The sequence below is a fragment of the Saccopteryx bilineata genome, chromosome 2 (assembly GCF_036850765.1).
Source record: "Saccopteryx bilineata isolate mSacBil1 chromosome 2, mSacBil1_pri_phased_curated, whole genome shotgun sequence".
In the NCBI taxonomy this organism is placed as follows: domain Eukaryota; kingdom Metazoa; phylum Chordata; class Mammalia; order Chiroptera; family Emballonuridae; genus Saccopteryx; species Saccopteryx bilineata.
Genome location: NC_089491.1, coordinates 57,502,910 through 57,523,599, shown reverse-complemented (window position 1 = coordinate 57,523,599; position 20,690 = coordinate 57,502,910). Strand labels below are relative to the sequence as shown.

The window sequence follows — 20,690 nt, the reverse complement described above, 5'->3', positions numbered from 1 at the left end:
TCTTATTCAGTGCTCACAAAAACCCTGTATAGTGAATTTGTTAGTCCCCCCTTTGTAGATTAGAAAACAGAAGTTCAGAGAGGTAGAGTAACTTGCAGAATTTGAATTTCAACTGAGGTCTTCCCTCAAAGTAAGGAAAGGTGGCAGTTAGAAGTAGATAAAGTCAACACTGTAAAAAATTGCTAACAGTTCAGGAAGATCATTATTGGAGTAAGAAGACTGTGGATTTCGGGGTCTTCACAAGCACTGGAAGCTGTGTGAGTGAACAGACTGGGACAGAACGTGGAGTGCAAGAACTTGCAGTCAGTAAGTGAATCAAAAATGTAGAGTGAGTGAAGGCCGAGGAATGGTGGTAGAAGTCAGACTGACATTCAGAGTTTGATAGTTAGGAAGAGAAGGGTAAGATGCTGCCTTGAGGGGCTTGGCGGGGAGGAGTCAGGGTCTTCTCAGGTGACAGGGACCCTAAATGTGTTATAGCAGAGTGAAAGAGCCACTGGAGGGGGAGGCATTGCAAATGTGAAAGGATAAAGCAAGTACATGTTGGATAAGACCCTGGAGAATAGAGGCTGGTTTTAGAGAAGAGAGGTTTTCAGAGTGAAGAGGAAAAACAAAGAGGCTGGGTGAAGAAAATATTATCCCCCAGTGGAAAAGAATGAGAGGAAGGAAAGTTGGATGAATGTAAACATGTGGGATGTATGGGAGGATCCCATCTGCTCAGAGTGAGAGGGAGTGGCGACCTGAGGAGAAGGGCGGACTGGGAGAAGATGTACAAGGCTGAGGCTTGGAGAACGAGGTGGGTTCAGAGCAGAGCTAGGGTCTGCTCGAGGTATGCCATCCCCAATACGTCACGGCACCAAGGGTGTGTGCTTCAGGGGATATTTATTTAGGGGCTTGCGCATCAGTGTTGGGGAACATTTTTTCCCCAATACTCTTAAGGGTCATTAAACACTCCAATGGATTGTGAAGAGCTGTGGACTCCCTTTTGGAGTTTCCAAATAAAAAAGGAGGTCAGGTGTGCCATCTACGCTGGATAGTTTAATTATGGTCCTGCTTGATGAACTGTGTTGACAGAGGGGGCAGGATCTGCTGATCTTGCAATGTCCTCTGCAGTGCCAGGATTCTGTGATAACCAGGATGATGCCATCCATCTCTATATGAGTTGAAGAACATTTTTTCTTTCTGTTTCTTACTGAAAGAATTTTATCTGGATTAAATATTCTTCCTAGGGATTCTATTTATTTCCATCAATTTACTTTATTTGCAAATATTGCAACTAAATGCAACCAATGAAAGATGGTTAATCCATTCATTTAGATATCCGATTCTCAAAAAAATTAATTAATTATAAAGAAGACATCCAATTCTCTATCTGAAAACCAGGTTGGTGAAATGAAACTAGTTGAAATGTGATGTGGATTGGCTGTCATGTGGTTTCGGTTGCTAGGATACACCTTCAGTAGTCTCTCAGAGCACAGACTCCACCTACCCTGGTGAACCTCTCAGGAATGTGGCTGCTACATGGAGAAAAACCAAATTAAAGGCTTGAAACATACACACAAAATGTAGAGGAGACATGTGCATAATTTCCTCTATTTTCTTTTGCCCTGAATGATAACTATATCTGGTTGGTAAAAATAACTATTGAACTCGCAGGGGAAAGTGAAAAGGAAGTAGGAAAAATTGGATTAACTTTAGCTAAAGAAATTTAGATTTGGCTTGTAGGAGACAAAGGAGGCAGCTGAGTGTAACTGACTTTGCAGGAAATTAGGGTTTTCTTTCTTGGTTTATTTTTAGTAAATAAGAAAGATAATAACTAATACTTTTTTCATGCTTAGCTTGTGCCAGGAACTGTTTCTAAGTATTAATGTATTAAATACTCAGAACAAACTATGAGATGCCATTATCACCATTTTACAGATGAGGAAACTGAGGCACAGAAACTTGCTCAAGGTGAATTAGCTAGGAAGTGCCAGAGATGAGGTTCAAACTCAGGTCAGACAGTCTGTTTTCAGAGCTGATTTTTTTTTTTTTGATTTACAGAAACTTAGAAAATTTTATGGAACTCATGATACTCCCACACAAAAGGAAAGAGGCCATGTAAAGCCAGTAGCCACAGCCATCCTGACAGCCACCTACCCCATGCAGGTTCGTATTAGATTCGGACAGACAGTAATGAAACAATGAAGCCAAGAACTGGTGGGCCATTAGCTTTAATCCTAGCTTGTACCTGGCAAGCAAGAAATACACATAGTGGGAAAACACTTCCCTTTCCATTCAGGGCTCTTAAAGCCACTGACTTATCCGAGTTTCCTAGAATCAAAGTTTTCTAGCTCACCAGCCTTATTCACCTCTGTTCCCCATCTCCTTCTCTCTGCATAAAATCTGCACAAACTGGCTTCTCCTCAGCACTCCACCCTCTTGGCTGCCTCTCCTCTCCTCTCCTCCACGATGGCCCTTCTCTGCCCTGCTACAGCATGGGCTCCTCCGCCCCATTTTATAGTGTGGAAATCAAAACCTTTAATCCAATATACAAACAAGAAAGTCTCTGATACAAAGTCACTTATCTGAGGCATAATGGGATTCCTCATGAGAGTGCACCACCCCACATCATGCAACAGTCAAGGGTGTGGGGAAAAGCTTAATCTTAAAACTAAGCCTTAGAGGCTATAACTGTTGTAAGGTACCAAAAGCTGAAAATCGATATTAATATTCTGGGAGGAAAGGTCAACCTCTCCTATCAGGCTTTCCTGTCCCATCCCTCCTTTAGGGAGGGGAGGAAGAAGAATGTAGAAGTTTCTGGCTTGCAAGAACAATGGGTCATTCAGTTTTAAATCTAAAATAAAGGTTAACCTAGAAACTTCTTCTTTTTCAATAGGAGGCAGCATTTACATACCACTCTGCATTGATTTTAGTTCCTCCCCCTTCCTAGAATCTTGAGGGTAAAATACCTCTAGGCTAGTGAGGGAAGATGAACCCTAAAAGATTTGTAAACATCTTTGATTGTGTTACCTTAAAAGTCTTAATGTTTGTTTCTGTGTATCCCTTAAACAAATGTTGTCAGCTTGTGCTATGATGTCATGCTCTTCCCCCACCCATGTGTGAGCAAGGGTATTGTAAAGCCAGTGGCCAGGGCTATCATCACAGCCACCCGGCCCATGCAGGTTTGCATTGGATTCAGACAGTCGGTAAAGAAACAACGGAGCCAAAAACTGGTGGGCCATCATCTTTAATCCTAGCTTGCACCCGGCGAGCAAGTAAAAACACAGAGTGGGCTCCAAAACCCTCTCACATTCAGTGCTCACAAAGCTACTGACTTACCCGAGTTTCCTAGAATCAAAGGTTTCTAGCTCACCAGACTTACTCACTTCTGTTCCCCATCTCCTTCCTTCTCCCTGCACAAACTGGCTTCTCACTCAACACTCCACCATCTTGGCTGCTTCTCCTGGCCTCCTCCACGTGGCCTCTCTTTGCTCTCTGCTGTCTCCTCTAATGCTAATCTCAGGAACTAAGAGAGAGCAAGCTCCCGTTCTGCCCCCACTTTATAGTGTAGAAATCAAAACCTTTAATTCAACATACAAAATAGGGAAGTCTCTAATACAAAGTCACTTATCTGGGGCATGATGGGATTGTACCACCCCACATCAAAAAGGGTGGGAAAGGCTTAATCCTAAAACCAAGCCCCAGGCTACAAGGATCCTGCCTGCCCACAGCCAACAGAGACACACATTAATATCACCTGGGCAATGGCCTCCATGTGGGCAGCGCCATCTTTAACAAAGTGAGCACAATATATTTTATCTGCCCAACAGGTATATAAGCAGCCCCTGAACTATTTTTGGCACTGCACGATTTGGGCTTGCAGATGCCCCGTGTCAGCCATATGCAGCTGGCATATTAAAATTTCCTCCTGTAATAAAACTCTTCAAAATTCATCTAGACTGGGTGTCTCTATGTGAACTCGATGAAATGAGGTACAGTGCCTTTCAGAATCTGGGGTGCGATACTTTATAACAAATGACCCCGCCTGCTTACAGCCTGTCCCCCACACCCAATGCAAACTATAAGCGAGCAAACATATATTGATACATCATATAAATATTTACAAACTTATTTGACCAATAAGCCCACAGGCGTTTTTATCCTCTATCACAAAACAACCCATATGCATTAATGAAGAAAGCCAGAATATTCTCTAATGCCACAGGATTAGGGCTAAATTTGGTCAAATGATAAAATATTATATCAGACTCACATATCAGCTCCTTTGACTCTTTTTATTTTATTTTTATTAGTCAAGCCATTTGGGCGTGGAGATTTACTGATGATTTACCCAGTTTAATTGAGATACAATTGACATATGTTTTAGTATTAGTTTTAGTACAAATGAGGTTTACTGATGATTTACCCAGTTTAATTGAGATACAATTGACATATGTTTTAGTACAAATGATGATTTGACATATGTATATATTGTGAAATGATTATCATAGTAAATTGTCACACATAGTTAACGTTTTTTTTCCTTGTGGCTAGAACTTCTAAGATCTACTGCCTTAGCAACCTTCAGATATACACTACAGTATTATTAACTGTAGTCACCATGCTGTAGATTACATCCTCAGGACTTGCTTATCTTATAAATGGAAGTTGTATCTTTTGGTCACCTTCACCCATTTTACCCCACCCCCCACCACCACACCGCTGAACTCTTGAAGTCTTCATTTACTGCCCCCAGTGTTGAGAAAGGAGAATAGGAAAAGCCTTAAGGGCAGAGAGCTGAATCCTCAGTTTAATTTATTCAACAGGTTTTTATTAAACTCCAATTCTCTGTCAGCCTTTGTTGTAGGCACTGGGGAAACAAGGTTGGACCAAAGTTTTTACCCTTAAAGAAAAGAAAAGAAAAGAAAAGACAAAAGAAAAGAAAAGAAAAGTAAAACCTTATTGTTTCCTTCTATTGAGTCTTCCTTTAAGTTCTTTTTAAAAAATTATTTTATTTTTTTATTGAGAGGCAGGGAAGCAGATAGACAGACTCCCACATGCGCCCTGACCAAGATCTAACTGGCATACTCCCTACTGGGTGATGCTCTGCCCATCTGGGGCTGCTGCTCTGTTGCTCAGCAATAGAGCTATTTTAGCACCTGAGGCAAGGCCATAGAGCCATCCTCAGTGTTTGGGGCCAAGTTGCTCAAACCATTTGAGCCATGGCTTTGGGAGGGGGAGAGAGAGAAAGAAAGAAGGGGGGAGAGGTGGGGTGGAGAAGCAGATGGTTGCTTCTCCTGTGTGCCCTGACTGAGAATTGAACCTGGGACTTCCACATGCCAGCCAACGCTCTATCACTGAGCAAATTTGCCAGTGCGCCTCCTTTAGGTTTCATTACTGAGTCTCTGTTTGGATGAAGTCATTCAAAAGCTATCAAATAGTCTATGTCAGTTTCTGAAGTGACTCACAATGAATTCAGTGTTCTTTATTTCCTTTGGGACAGCTAAGATTGGTTCTGAATTGAGTTCCATTCACTCCACTCTGCAAGCCTCATTCATGCCAATCATTCAATATCTACTGCCATTTCTCCATGATAGCCGTAAATAGAAGTTCTCCATTTTAAAGTCATGCTATAAAAATGAATGCGTGACTTAGGATATTTATTCTTCTACAAAAGTTTTTCTCATTCTTAATTAGAAATTTATAAATACATCTAAAGTCTGATGCAGTTCAAAAGATACAGTTTGTAAATACACTTTAAGGAAGTTATTTATTGGATAAAATGATAGGCACTTGTGTGGGAAGAACAAACACAGTTTGGACATTCTTATACCTTGTATATTTGGAGACTCTGATTTTCTGTATGAGTAAGATTTTTAAATAGTATCTTCTTAATTTTAAATTCCTCTGAAAAAGTAAATGGTATATTACTTATTTTGTATTTCTGTAGGCTTTTTACCCAAAATAATAGGCTTAGCATTCTGAAATGGAGAGGTGCATTAAAATTTTTCCTTAACCCAGGAGTCCCTTTCATTGGTGTCTTTTTAGCATTTTGTTTACACTTTATATTATGGTGTACAATGGTATATTATGATAAATACTTCTACCATATATAGGTCTTTAAAGACTTTGTAGCACTTAAGAGGTCATTTACTCCTGACATTAAGAATGATGCACACTGGCTTCTTGGAGAGCTGAATGGGACACTAGCCAGATGGCCGCTGCGTGGCTCAGTGCTGAGCCATGTCAGGCTGCCCTTTCCTGGACCACAGATGCGTGGTGAGCGTAAAAAGGGGCTGTGATGCCTTCTCTGGGTGGAAGAGAAGGGCATTCAGCTTACTCATGCATAAAACAGGATCGATAATCTCGCCCTCAAGAGATTGCTTTGGAGGTTAAATAGAACAACAGATGGAAAAAGTGCTTTGTTAAATTAAAGCACAGTGCAAGTATTTTTAGTGTTTTATGTATTTCTGACTATAAATTTACCAGATTATTAATTTGGATAAATTTATCAGATCTAATGCCACCACCATGCAAATACTCCTGGATGGAGGACAATTACCAGCCAGATTATTATAATGCTGTGGTTGATATGAATGATTAGGTGTCATTGCATTTTCATAAAAGAAATACTTACTGTATAGTGAAACAGCAATTCTAAGAATTATGTACTGCCAATTCTTAAATTACCCAGGGCTTATACGCATTTCAGAATTGCCAATGGGCATTAGGAATAGTTCTCTGACAGAGCGTGAGGAGTCATTAAATGCTACCTTCTGCTGAGGTTTGTCCTTTAGACACTCCCTTAAGTGAGCTGAAGCTTGTAGATGCTAAGACTGAAGCAAGAAGAGGTAAATTTGTTGTGATGAAAGGGTCTCAATTTAGATATAAATGCTCTGTCTGGATTATAAGAATGTGATTGTTTCCTAGGAACACAAATTGAGAAGACTGACTTTATATTTATGCTTAGGCAGCCCAAGCCAGGGACACTGGGTATTTTCTCAGGAGCCATAACCACACTACACTCATTAGGAAAGTGCACCGGTCCTCTCCTCAGCGGTGTTACAGGACACCACTTCTGAGCTGATCACCTGCTCCAATCTACTCAGAGAATTGCTGCCCTTTTCCTGGCTTGTCACTGGGGGCTCCCCAGGGACTGAAGGATGCTCTTCCTCCTCTTGGCACGGTATCCTGCCTAAAGGCTGGACTCTATCACTCATGGGTCCCTACCCATCCTAACCACTGGGTCAAAGGGTGGCGGGAGGTGGATTAAGCTTTGTTTTGTTTTTCCCTTATTTATTGGGTCTGAGTGTTCTGTGTAAGATCTCACTCACTTTGAAAAACTGTTCTTAGCTTCCTTTTCGAATCTAGGATACTAGACTTTTATGAAGCAAAACTATACAAAAAGCTTACAAAATCGGGTTGTCTGTGTACTGATATTTGCCAAGGGTTTCTGCAGTAAATATTGCCACATGCACTAATAACATATGCAAGCCAGTAGGACAAATGGAATTATATAGCTCATGATTAATAACATTGTAAAGCACCATGCTAGTTCTTTCTTTTTGCTAAACTTCTTTTGCTAACCTAAATGGATGCATCCTCTTTATTGTGCCCTTTCTGCAATAAAAGAAGCAAATATTTCACAAAAGTCTCCCATTGACATGTTAAAGATTTTTTATGAAAGTATTCCTGTACTATGCACAATATGCAAAACTGAGAAACATTATCAACATAAGACAGGAGGAATAAAAAAAATGTTTCTATCGGATTATTCTGCTTGCTTGTAATATGAAAAATATGAATTCATTTCCATAAGTTGGTAATTAAAATAATTGCATTCTCCATATTGTGATTTTTTAGCAGGATTCTATAGAAACATATGCTCTGGAGTTCTGGGACATTTTCTGAAATTATTGCCTTGATGATTTCCTAGCTTCTGTTCTCTTTTTCTTTCGCTCATTGTTTTTTTCTTTGAGAACTGGATAATCCAGGGATTACTTTGTATTTTATTTTTACTAAAGTTATGCATGCACAGAGATTTGTTACAAAAATCCCAAGTCTCATCACCCCAATACTTCTCCCTCTAGGCAACTATTCCTTTCTAGTGGCTGATTATTTTGGTTTTTCATGGTAGCTGGTTTGTAAAGAGAGCTTCTGAGGGATTCTGTATCCCAGTATTCACATTCTTGGCTGGGATACGCCCACCTGCACTGAGTCTTGGCTGGTCTTGTGACTTGCGTTAGCCAATAGAATGTAGCAGAAGTGACACTATGCCAATCACAGCCTTAAGCCTTAGAGAGGCCAGGCCACTCCTGCTTTTGCCTCCTACACTTGGTGCAGAACTATCACTTTGAGTCTCTCCTTCCTCATCATCCATGAATGTCTAACATCTCTCTCCCATGTTGGAGCTCATGTTTCCTGTGTCCCGTGCTTTCTGTTTCATTTTGTTTCCTCTTTCAGTTAGTGGAGCTTCTGTAATTTCCAAAGAAATTGTTCATGGGAATTGAAGTGGTTGACAACTCATGTCTGACAATGTCTTTACCTTCACAAGTGACTAGTAGTTTAGATATAGAATTCTAGATTGCAAATAAATGTTTTTCAAGAAATTAAGGTATTGCATGATAGTTTTCTGCATTGTTGTTGAGAAGTTTAAAACATTTGAGCTCCTGGTCCTTTGCTTTTCTCACTGAAAGCAATTATAATAAACTGGTTTTGGTCTCACATGTTCTGCAGTATCATAACAGGACTTAATATAGGTTTGTTTTTATCTATTGTGCTGGGCACTCAGTGGATCCTTATAATCTGGAAACACGTATTCTGGAGTTCTGGGACATATTCTGGAATTGTTGCATTGATAATTTCCCACATTCTGTTCTTTTTATTCTTTCTCTTTTTGTACTTTCTGGGAGAGTTCTTTAACTTTGTGTTTTAGTTCTTTCATTTATTTGTTATTTGATGCTATTTTTAATTTCTAAGAGCTCTCTTTAGTTCTTGATTCATGAAATGAATAATTTACATTAATAATACAAAGAGTAGTGAGAACAATAATAAAACTAACATATAACCATAACAACTAATATGGCACGTAACTATAGTACAATGCTGTTATTTTTTTTAATAATTCAAAAATTTTTTATAATTTCTCTGAGGATATTAATGACAGTTTTAGTGAAATTTCTTTTATCTTAAATAAGTTCTGTTTGCTTCAGGTTGCACTTCTCTGTTTGTGTCTATACCCTCTATGTTGAAGGACTTTCTTATATGTCTGGTTGTCCTTGGTCATCAGTTCATATTTAAAAAGATGGTACTAACATGCTGATGGAAAGCCCTGAGTGTATGATAGAGATTTTCAACTGTAAACTTCAATGTGAGATGAACTGGTTGGACTCCTTAGATGTTAATCAGTCATAATAGTATCTTTAGGTCTTTTCTTTTAGGAACATCATATTTTACAGAAAAGTCTCTTCCAGCCTCCTGCTTGGAGGATAGAGTCCAGCCACCGGCATGCTAAGAACCAAGTGAGGGAAGAGGGCTAAGTCTCAGCATCCAATATGTATTAATTTATTGAGCAGCCTCTCCACTATTTTCTTTTCTTTTTTTTTTTTTTCTTTTTTTTTTCATTTTTCTGAAGCTGGAAACAGGGAGAGACAGTCAGACAGACTCCCGCGTGGGCCCCGACCGGGATCCACCTGGCACGCCCACCAGGGGCGGTGCTCTGCCCCCCAGGGGGCGATGCTCTGCCCATCCTGGGCATCGCCATATTGCGACCAGAGCCACTCTAGCGCCTGAGGCAGAGGCCACAGAGCCATCCCCAGCGCCCGGGCCATCTTTGCTCCAATGGAGCCTCGGCTGCGGGAGGGGAAGAGAGAGACAGAGAGGAAAGCGCGGCGGAGGGGTGGAGAAGCAAATGGGCGCTTCTCCTATGTGCCCTGGCCGGGAATCGAACCCGGGTCCTCCGCACGCTAGGCCGACGCTCTACCCTCTCCACTATTTTCAACACTTGATCCCAGCCCTCGCCTTACACCTGGTGTCCTCTGGTCCAGAGAATCTGTTTTACCCTCTTCAGAGACTAAATCTTTACTTTTTGGGTGGAGAGGGCTTTGCGGAATTGGGGAGAGGATAGGCATTCTAGTTATTTCTTTAAAATAATTTAATAAATTGTTTTATGTTTTCCTCCTATCACTCCTTATTTTGAGGTTCTGGGTGCCCCAATTTCTGTGCAAATGTAAATCAGCTTGGTAGCAGCTCAGTGTTCAGTGTTCCTCTCCCAGTCACGTGGTTGCACCTCCCTGCAGGGAGGCTGGGATCATCAGTCTTGCATCATGCAAGAAACCACAACGCTGTTTCTGCTCTGTGGCTTTTTAGTAAAAGAGCCCTTTACTCTTGTTTTAGAGGAATGCACAGGAGGCTAAGTACATTTTGTGTTCAGTGAACTCTATATATCTAGGGAGTCTGTCTATATATTTTTCTGCACCAAGGAAAGTTTAGTCATCATTGATTTTTCAAAACATGTGAAAAAATAAGGGCAGTCTTGCCTATCTGGTCTTGGACATAGATGCCCAGCTGCAGAGCAAGTGTACTGGACTCGGATAACCTGGGTTCACACCCACACACCTTTAATTTCTACCTGTGTGACCTTGACTAAGATACTTAGCTTCTCTGTGCCTCAGTTTCCCAAACTATAAAATGGGTGATACTGATGGCACTTGTCCCATTGTGGTACTGTGAGGATTAAGTTAGTTAATACTTGTACTATAGTTACGTGCCATATTAGTTGTTATGGTTATATGTTAGTTTTATTTTTGTTCTCACTACTGTTTGTATTATTAATGTAAATTATTAATTTCATGAATCATGCTACTGTCAACCTGCATGATTTGGTAATTCAGAACATGCAATGCTTAATGAATGAAGCTGACTCGTTGCTCTCCTGTAGTCAAGGAAGAAAAAGTAGGATTCCATAGCTCTACTGGGCAGTGGGCAGTGATGACTTCTTCACCAGCTGAGAGCCGCTTATAAGCTTTAGGTTTGCAATTAGCTTAATGTGCAGATCACTGAGCATGCTGGCATCATGCCAATCCCAAGGCGTGTGTGAGCTGCAGAATGAAAGGGTGTTTGGCTTCTGTGTAAGGAGAGGCCAAAGATGAGCACATCTGTCATCAGAACTAGCTGCGTGGTGCAGGGAAGGAATAATGTGATTGGGCATTTGCAGACCTGGATTCTACTTTCCTCTCTTCCAAACACCAGCAGAGGCAGAGGCCTAGATCTTTATGGCTCTATTTAGCTTTAAAATTCAACAATAAGACAGTTTTACAGAAATTATCAGAACTTTGGAACTATACTGGGAATGGACCAAGGCCCTATTGTTCATGGTCCTTGAAACACTTGAACTTACATGTGCACCTTTCCAGCTGAGCAAAGAATGTTACACTCTCATTCTCTGATGAGAAACTTGAATCTCAAGCCCCACTCTTACTTTTACTATCTAGAAGAAAGGAGCTGAAGAAATAACTTTCTTCTACTAAGAATTCTGTTTAGGGAGGGGACTGTCTTTGTTTGCAAGATACTTTGCAAACCTGCTTAGGACAGATGAAACCTTCAGGACTGGGGCAAAAATATCAGAAAATGGAGACAGACCACTCTGAAAGGAGAAGAGGACTTCGATTTAATTTTATTTATTTATTTACTTATTGACTGTTTTTTAATGAGAGAGAGAGAGAGACAGAGAGAGGGACAGATAGGGACAGACAGATAGGAAGGGAGAGATTTGAAAAGCATCAATTCTTCATCACAGTATCTTAGTTGTTCATTGATTGCTTTCTCATATATGGCTTGACTGGGGGTCTTCAGATGAGCCAGTGACCCCTTGCTCAAGCCAGTGACCTTGGGCTCAAGCCAGACACCATGGGGTCATGTCTATGATCCCACGCTGAAGCCCAGGACCCCGAGCTCAAGCTGGTGAGCCTGCACTCAAGCCAGATGAGCCTACACTTTCACGTCGGTGACCCTGGGGTTTCAAACCTGGGTCCTCTGCATCCCATGCTGACACATTTTACTCTTAAAGGGGAAACATGAAGAAGAAGCAAATAGTGGGAAAGGATGGGGGAGGGGAAGCCTGTGGGACAGTATGGCATTGGGGAGTTCATGTTTGAAGAAACCATGACAAGCTCCTGGTATGAAAGAGCCAAAGGATATCAACACTGGATATGCCTGCTGATCAATTAGCAGTGTTCACATTATTCAGAAAGAAGCCTCTCTTCCAGCCCTACCTATATTTTTAGACTAGTCTATGTCTATTAAATGCTTTGTGTTAAGTGAATTTTATTTTTGTTTTGAAACCGTGGAAGGGCTGAGTTTTACTTTTTCCTGTTCCATGATGAGGAAAAGAAAGAACATACGCAAATCAGGAACCTGAAGGCAGGGTGACAGGGAGAACCTAAGAATTTTAAGAATCTGTGGAACTCCTGGAGATGATGTAGGATTTGCATCTCTGTGAATTATTGAGTTGAGAGGTTAGAGTCCTCAATAAAATTTCAAGGGGAAAGCTTATGTCTGGGTTGTGTGTGATTCTGGCTCATGGTTGATCGGACCAGGACTCCATCCATTTCTTTCAGTCAATGGATATTTATGAATGCTTACCATATGTCAAGAATTTTTCTGGGTGTTGGGATATAAAGGCAAAGAAAACATAATCCATTTGCTCTGGAAACTTTCTAATTGGAAGGTGGAGTTTGTTACTAGGGTGTTAATACTTCTGAGATAGCCTGGATATTCTTGGTTTATGTTATCCTGGCATAACTATCAGTACTGCCCATTTTCATGCCTAGGAAAGTCCCAGTACAAAAATAAATTACCTGGTAACCGCTGCAAGGAGTTGTAAAGATTAGACAGATGATTAAAATACATGGGAAAATGCATTGTGAATTGTAAAACATTACACAGATAAAGAGATTAAGTGATTTAAGTTCCTTTATAGCATTCTGCTATGAGAGACAAACAGAAATGTCTGCAATTGCTATTGCTTTGAGATCTACTTGGCTTTGCAATAAATTTGCCAGAAAATTAATTTCATTTTAAGGCAGTTTAGCATATTCTCAAACATTTTCAAGATTAAGCTCATTTTTATGGTCTGTTCTGGGTCCTAACATGTATCCTTGAAATTTATTTTTTTGGTTGTTGTTTTTAAATTTATGGGTCTTTTCAAATTTAACATTTTATAATTCTGATGGTTTCTGAACATGGGGGCCATGCCATGTCCCTAAGGACCTTTAAAGCCTATTTTAGAAAGGAATTGAGTATAAAAGAACTAGGTATTAAGTATTTATCATAAAGAAGGCATATTGCTTTCCCTCAAAGAGCTTTCACTTTAACCTTCTTATGTGTCCCTTATATCAACCTACATAAGAGAAGTATGGTTTTCTTCTGCACAGGGAAGGGAATTGAGGCTCGCAGAGATAAACTAATCTACCTATTAATGCCACAGCCAGTAATGTACCAGGATTTAAATATATATCTAATCTGATCCCAAAGCCTATTGATCATTTATTCATGAGTTCAATAAATAGTTATTGAATACCAACTATGCCAGGTGCTGTGTATATGTGTTTGGTGTGAGTGAAAAAGATGGTGATAAGAGTCCCTATCTTCATTTCTGGTTTGGTGGCATCATCATCATCAGTCAGGGCATTGTTTATGAATGAGATTTTTCTAGGTACTGTGTTAAACACTTTACTTGTATTATCAATTAAAACTGTTACAGTGACTATGAGGGAGGTATGATAATTATCTCAATTTTACAGATTAGGAAGTAGAACTTCAATGAGGTGAAACAATTTCTTTAATCATGGAGTGGTGATGCTTTGAATATGGCTGTCCTTCTTTCTATTATAAGGCACTTTGTAGCGTGGTTTCACTGTGGAAAGTCCTATACTGAAGGCTTGGGGTAGTAGTAGATAATGAGGTAGAAGGACATTGTGGGGAAAGCCTGGGGCAATTGAGCCTTTACAGAATCTTTATGTGTTGGGTGAATGTCTGAACCCCAATTAGTATTCATTTGATCTAGTTCTGTTTTTCTCTGCTAAATGAAGAGTTTATGGGTACACAGATTTTGAGGTGCTTGCATTTGAGGCAAATCTGACACTCTTTGATCCTCAGTACTTCTTATTCCTTCTTTTTTTGGGGGGGTGAGAGGAGGAGAGATAGTGAGGCAGACTTTTGCATGTGCCCTGACCAGCATTCACTTGGCAATCCCTGTCTGGGCCAATGCTTGAGTACCTGGAGATTTTTAGCACCTGAGGCCGATGCACTTGAATCAATCTAGCCATCCTCAGTGCTTGGGGCCAATGCTTGAACTAATCAAACCACTGGCTACAGGAGGGGAAGAGGGAGAGAAAGGGTGGGGGAGAAGCAGATGGTACCATGACTGGAATTCAAATCTGGGGTGTCCTACACTGGGCCGATGCTCTGTCCATTGAGCCACCAACCAGGGTCCCTTCAGTACTTCTTTTAATACAACTGTGGAGACATTGGTTTTGGTCTTACCAGCACTCCTTCTTCCTCCACTTTCCGGCTACAGAATCTTTTTTTGTGTTGGGAACCCATAACTTTGTGACTCGGGTGAAGATGCTCCCATCTCTCACTTCATGTTTACAGGGATTCTCTCATCTCCTGTGCTACAGTGATGGATCCAGGGATAGACACTGATCCCAGCGAGAACACCCAAGTCCTCCCTGGGATCTTTCCTGTAATTACCAGGAAAGCTGGCATTTTTGGATTGGGGTTTGCTTGGGTGGTTGGGTATGAGCCTGGCACTGCTGATGGCTGCTGCTGTGTGTGACAGATGTACAGACTAGCATCTGAGAGATGAAGGACAGACCATGATGACCTCATGTAGGCCCTGATCCTATTTTGCCTGAACTCAGTTAACCTTAGACTTTCTGGTCATGTGAACCAATATATCCATCTTATTTATTTTTGCTTGAGCTAATTGAACTGTGTTCCTTTCACTTGTAATTAAAACATTTCCTGGTGAATATTCCACCAGTGGTTTAATCTTTATAAATAAAAAAAAATGTGAGTTCAGACTTATTCTTGCCATTATGATTAGGTAAAGTTGTGGGCATCCTAGTTTCATTACTAGCTATTGTGCATGCAACCAATATCATCTGGCAGCTAAAGGCCCTGGTAAGCAGATGTCCTGATCTATTAATCACTCAGACACCCCTGGAGCTACAGTGGTGAAAGCTTTAGATCTCTGTGGCAATGTAGAGCCAAGGAGTCCTGGCTTCGCAAAGAACTTATTCATGTGATATAATAGAACTTGAAGTGAGGAGATATGGGTTTAAGCCTTGGCTTTGCTGCTAATTTGCTCAGTGATCTTGAATGTCTTTTAAACTCTTTGGCCTCATTTCCTAGTTTGTAAAATGCGTGGGGTAGCAGGTGGAAGGGGGCATTGTGGCTTCAGGGTGGTTTTGGATGAGGTAGTAGTAAGAATCAGTAGCAGACATAGGTTTGGGACCCATGTTTAGACTTTACCTGCTCATGGCCAATCTGCTTTGTGACATCAAAGTTAAAGATTTGACTAAAGAAATAAACTGAATGATCAGGAAACAAATGCATTTAGGGAAACCTGATTCATAAGTCAGAGGACACATGGAGGACTAACAGTGGTCTCATGCAGAGAAGGGTTTAATAAATACTTTGGTAAAGAATCTACATTGTAAAAATTACATGGTGAGTTTTATCTCCAATTGAAATAGTTCACTATTATTCTACAATTTACCTCTATCCCCTTTTAAATTTAAAATAAAGTGAATATGCCACACATTTTGACTTTGTAGATCTCTATTGGACAAAATTTCATCTACTTTCATTTGTGTAATATTTAATTACTAGGATAATTTTGCATCTCATGAGTGATGAAAGTGTTAATATGAATGTCTTTGGCCTTAATAAAGCTATCTAAACAGTTCCAGGTTAAAAAAGTATTAAAAGGAAAGCAATCATGCATGTGTTGTATTAAGCTGCCTACACACAGGAAAGAGGGATGTGAAATACTGAATATATAATTAGAAATATATTTTAATTTTCAAAGTGAGGTCATAATTAATTCCCATACACCTGTTCATGAGTTATCTGAGTATAAGCAAGCCAGCTTCTCAGTAAACACTCCAGGATGTTAGTGACTTGTGAGACCTATCGGGTGCACAGAATTATTGGACATAATCTACTTCAGGATCTATTCCAAAATATTTGGTTTGCTAGGTAGTAATTAAACCATTTAAAAAATAAAATGACTTATTTAGCAAGACCAATTGCCTATTGATGTTAGTACTACTATAGTTCATAATAATAACTCTTTGTATTTTAATATATAATTAGAAAAATGATTTAGGACATAGTGATTTTCATTGTTTTGTATGTTCTAATCTAATCAATGGTATTGATCTTGAAATTTTTCTAAAGTTAGATAGACCATATTGGCTATTCTTTTGGAATTTGAATTTAAAAAATTTTATTTTTCAATTACACTTTAAATTTAATTTTTTGTATTACTTTCAGGTTCACATTTGAATTTTCATCTTAAACTTTTTTCTTTATGATTTGAACAAACATACAAATGCATATCTTAAAAATAGTTGTCCTCTCCTACATAAGTATCTATAAATATTTATTTTGTTTGTTAATTATTAATTAGAATTAATTAGATATGAAGAACTAAAACATGTGAAATAAAATGATAGAAACTGGGTAATTTTCTCTGAAACAACTGTATAAGCCTATACAAAGATTAGATTTTCTACAAATTATTTTATGTTAATTCTGAATTCATATATCTCTTCCTTAGGTTCTCTAATGGTATTTTTCATTATTTCTGAGATTAATAGTGATCAGCTATGATCCATACATGATTTATAGAAATACTTTATGTGAAATGTTGCCTGCACACATTATAGTACTTTGATTATGTATATATGTACTTGACTTTTACAGTTAATTCAATAAAGATACTTTCTCCTTTTCTATCAGATTTTCTTAGTTTTTAACCTAATACTTTTCTTTTTCGGCTCAAGGATCCCAGCTAAGAAATCAGATTACATTTAACCATCATATCTCCTTAGGCTGTGACTGTTTCTCCGACCTTCCTTGTTTTTGAAGATTGGGACAGTTTTGCGTAGAAACACATTATTTTTCACTCTCTTTAAGTCTTCTTAAATTGCTTTCCAGAAAAAGATGTAAGTAGGAAAAGTTACTCTCTCTCCAGGCTGCTGATGAACTTCTTTACCAATAAAGTTTAAACTCCAAAAAGAGAAATTCTCATTTAGGGACAACAGGGATCATCATATATTATACTCTGGTGCATGTGTAAGTATGAGAGCGTACACCCACATGATCTGATTTCCAAGGTGTATGAGAAAAAAATAAGACAAAAATTGGGAGTCATTTTATCCATCGAAAGTGCCAAGCATCATTTACGGTAACTCTGCTGTGAGCAGGTATTTTCTGGCTTTATTGAGTGTGGAGCAGGAGTTTCATGCTACTGCATGGGAGACACAGATAGTGTGAGGTGATTGAGACAGCATGTTGTTAAGCATCTGATAGTTTAAGATAAGTCTGGGGTCTTTCCCAGTGGAAATTTTCTGTGGTTGTTATGATGTAGGCAGGGCCTGGTTGAGAGATGGGAGCAGACAGAAGAATGAGGTGACCTCCCTAGATTCTTGAGTGTTTTTCCACAGACCCTCTCAAGGTGCCTGAAGTCCGGAAGTAATGGTGTCAGCTCTCCTCTGAGTAGGGTAGCCTGAATTAGCAAATAAGAATATAGGACTCCCAGTGGAGTCTAACTTTCAGATAAATAATGAACAATTTTATTTAGTAAATATGTTCTATGCACTATTTGGGACATGCTTATCCTAAAAAATGTGTTGTTTATCTGAACATTTGACATCCTATATTTCTTTGGCAACTCTACTTCGCACCCGTTCCTTGGGTTCACATGGGTGTGTGTGTGTGTGGGGGGGGAGAGAAGAATGGAAAAGGAGGGTGTACAATCTCTAGCCTCAGACCACCACTCTCAGAGTGTGGTTACCTTAATGCGAACGACAAATGTGACATTACCTGTTCTCAAAAGCTACCCCACATCTGCATTTAAAGAAACCATGGGCCTGTTAGATGTCTGTAACAGCGTTCACTTTGTCTTCTTTCTCTCTTCATTTCTGAACAGATACCCACTAAGTCTGTATCATATAAACAGTACCCTTTGATACATACAGATCCAAAAGAAAATCAAACCCAATGGAATCAGAAACAAGGGGCAGTAAAGTTATATTTTCCCTAGTCACCTGGTTTCCTACCTGTCCTCCACCCATACCCCGCAGGCTCTGAACCTGTGGACCAGCCAGTGATTAGTTTCACAACTCTCTCCTCCTCCTCCTCTCTGATTTCTGGTTTTCTCAGATGATGGAGAGAATAAAAACTGTACTATGAAAGATACCTTATGCATTAGATAATTGAAAACTATGATTGTAGAAAAACTAAGTGCAAACAATATTACATGATCAAATGTAATAAAAAATTACACAGGAAGAATAATTTAACAAGCTAAGTAATTTGAAACTGATATAAGTATACTCAGGCCTCTCAGGAAGTCAGCAAAAGTATATGCTTGATATATTTCACAAATCATTGGGTTAAAAGCAGAGAGCATTTAAAAGCCTTCGCAAAATAGAGTTGACACACCATAATCTTTTAATGGCACAAATTCCCATAGCATCAACTGCTGCATAAATAAGGTAATTATAGTGATTAAAAATGTTAATTTTTAGAGCGATCATAATTTTCTTTAATCTTCTATGGCAGTGATTTGTAAACTTCAGGTTGTGACCCATTAGTGAGTCATGAAATCAATTTAGTGGGATATAATCAGCATTAAAAAGACTAGAAAACATCCAATTTCATTACCTATAGTCAATGTAAACATTATTTCATGTACCTGAATTTCAGTTTTCTAAATACATACATATAACTACTCGGTTATAATATACGATACATTTCCTAGGATTGTGAACATTCTGAAATGTGATCAGAATCTTGAATGAATGTGCATATCTACATTTGGGGAGTAGGTGGAGAAGACTGACAGCTTCTAGTGTCAAAGGGGTCACGTGGTAAAATAAAGAGTTAGTCATACTAAGAAGTCCAGGCTTATTAATTAACATGGTAACCTTGAGCAAATTTCTTAACCAATCCTATAGCTCCACTTACCCTATCTATAAAATGAGAATTAAAAATAACTTCTTCATGATATAGTTGTTGCAACAATTAATATTTACTTTATTTGTGAAAAGCTTAGCACCTAACAGGGTAGCTGCCACATGATAGGTACTCAAGAAAATATTAAGAGTGGAAGAGAGGAAGATGAGTAGGTAGATGAATATACATAGAATACAATGGCTGCTGTTCTGAGTTCTAATTTTGGAATCTTGAATCTATCACTGAATCATTAAGTAATTTATTTATTCAACAAAAGTGGTTGAATGCTACCACGTTTTACAGATTGTGTGAAGTACTGAGAAACCAGTAATGGACAAGACACATTTTCTGCCCTCACAGAGTTTGTAATCTAGGGCGGTGTACAAACAAGCAATGCCCAGCCAGGGGATTAATGCTGCAGCTGGCAAACCATGAGGCTCAGGAAGCATGTGGGACACATTTCTATACAGAACCATATTCAACAAGGTTTGTGGTTTTGCTTCAGTGCCAAACAAAGGCAATTTTATTTTGTTTATTTTAACACTGAATATTATTATTCAAATGTAAAATACCAATTAAGGGATATTAAGGGCAGAATTTGATCTGTAGAGCCTGGAGGAAAATATTTTCTTTTGAATGTGGCTCCAGGGATAAGGACATGTAGTGAGCCCTCTTTATAATATTGAGACTAGAGAACAGGACAAACACCCTCCTTATACAAGAGAATCATTCAGTCCAAGATATTTCTATTTCTGCTGTGACTGAGAGGAAATTTAGTTAAATTTAATGTTCAATTATAACAAGTACAGTAGCCTATTTTTTTGGTTTCTTTCTCTCTTGCTCTAAATGGTTCTAATTTTAATGTATTATGATATATCTCTGTCTATCTATCATCTATGCCATATTAAGTAATTTTTGAAATTAGGGCAATAATTATTAAATAACTTTAGTAACTCAGTGTCTTACATATCACAGTAGCCTTTTACTTTATATATAGTTATGATTCAGTAAACATGACTGAATTTAGTATATTTAAATTTTATGAAAATGAGTCCATTCTAGGAGAATTTTATTTATTTATTTATTTATTTATTTATTTGAATTTATTGGGGTGACATGGTTTGCAAAATCGTACAGGTTTCAAGTGTACAATTCAATAAAACACCATCCAAATACTGCATTGTGCACCTTCCACCCCAAGCAAAGCCTTTTCTGTCCCCATTTCCCCCCTTTTGCTCACCTCCACCGAGCCTCTATCCCCATTTCTTTCTGGCTATCATCACACTTTCTGTGTCTACATGCTATGTACATATGTTTTTTCATAAACCTCTTCACTGTCTTTTATCTCCCAACCTCTCTGGCAGCTGTCAGTCTGTTCCATGTGTCCATGACTTTATTTCTTATTATAGAAGAATCTAGTAGCAGTAACAATGTCTAACAGGAGAAGTCTTTGTGTTATC

At 38.9% G+C, this 20,690-nt stretch overlaps 1 protein-coding gene across 6 annotated transcripts in view; it reads right to left on the bottom strand.

The window, feature by feature from the left end:
- The window catches only part of TRPM3 (transient receptor potential cation channel subfamily M member 3), a 542,782-nt gene that overhangs the window by 124,671 nt on the left and 397,421 nt on the right, over positions 1-20,690 (bottom strand). The gene's annotated exons all lie outside the window — the stretch shown is intronic.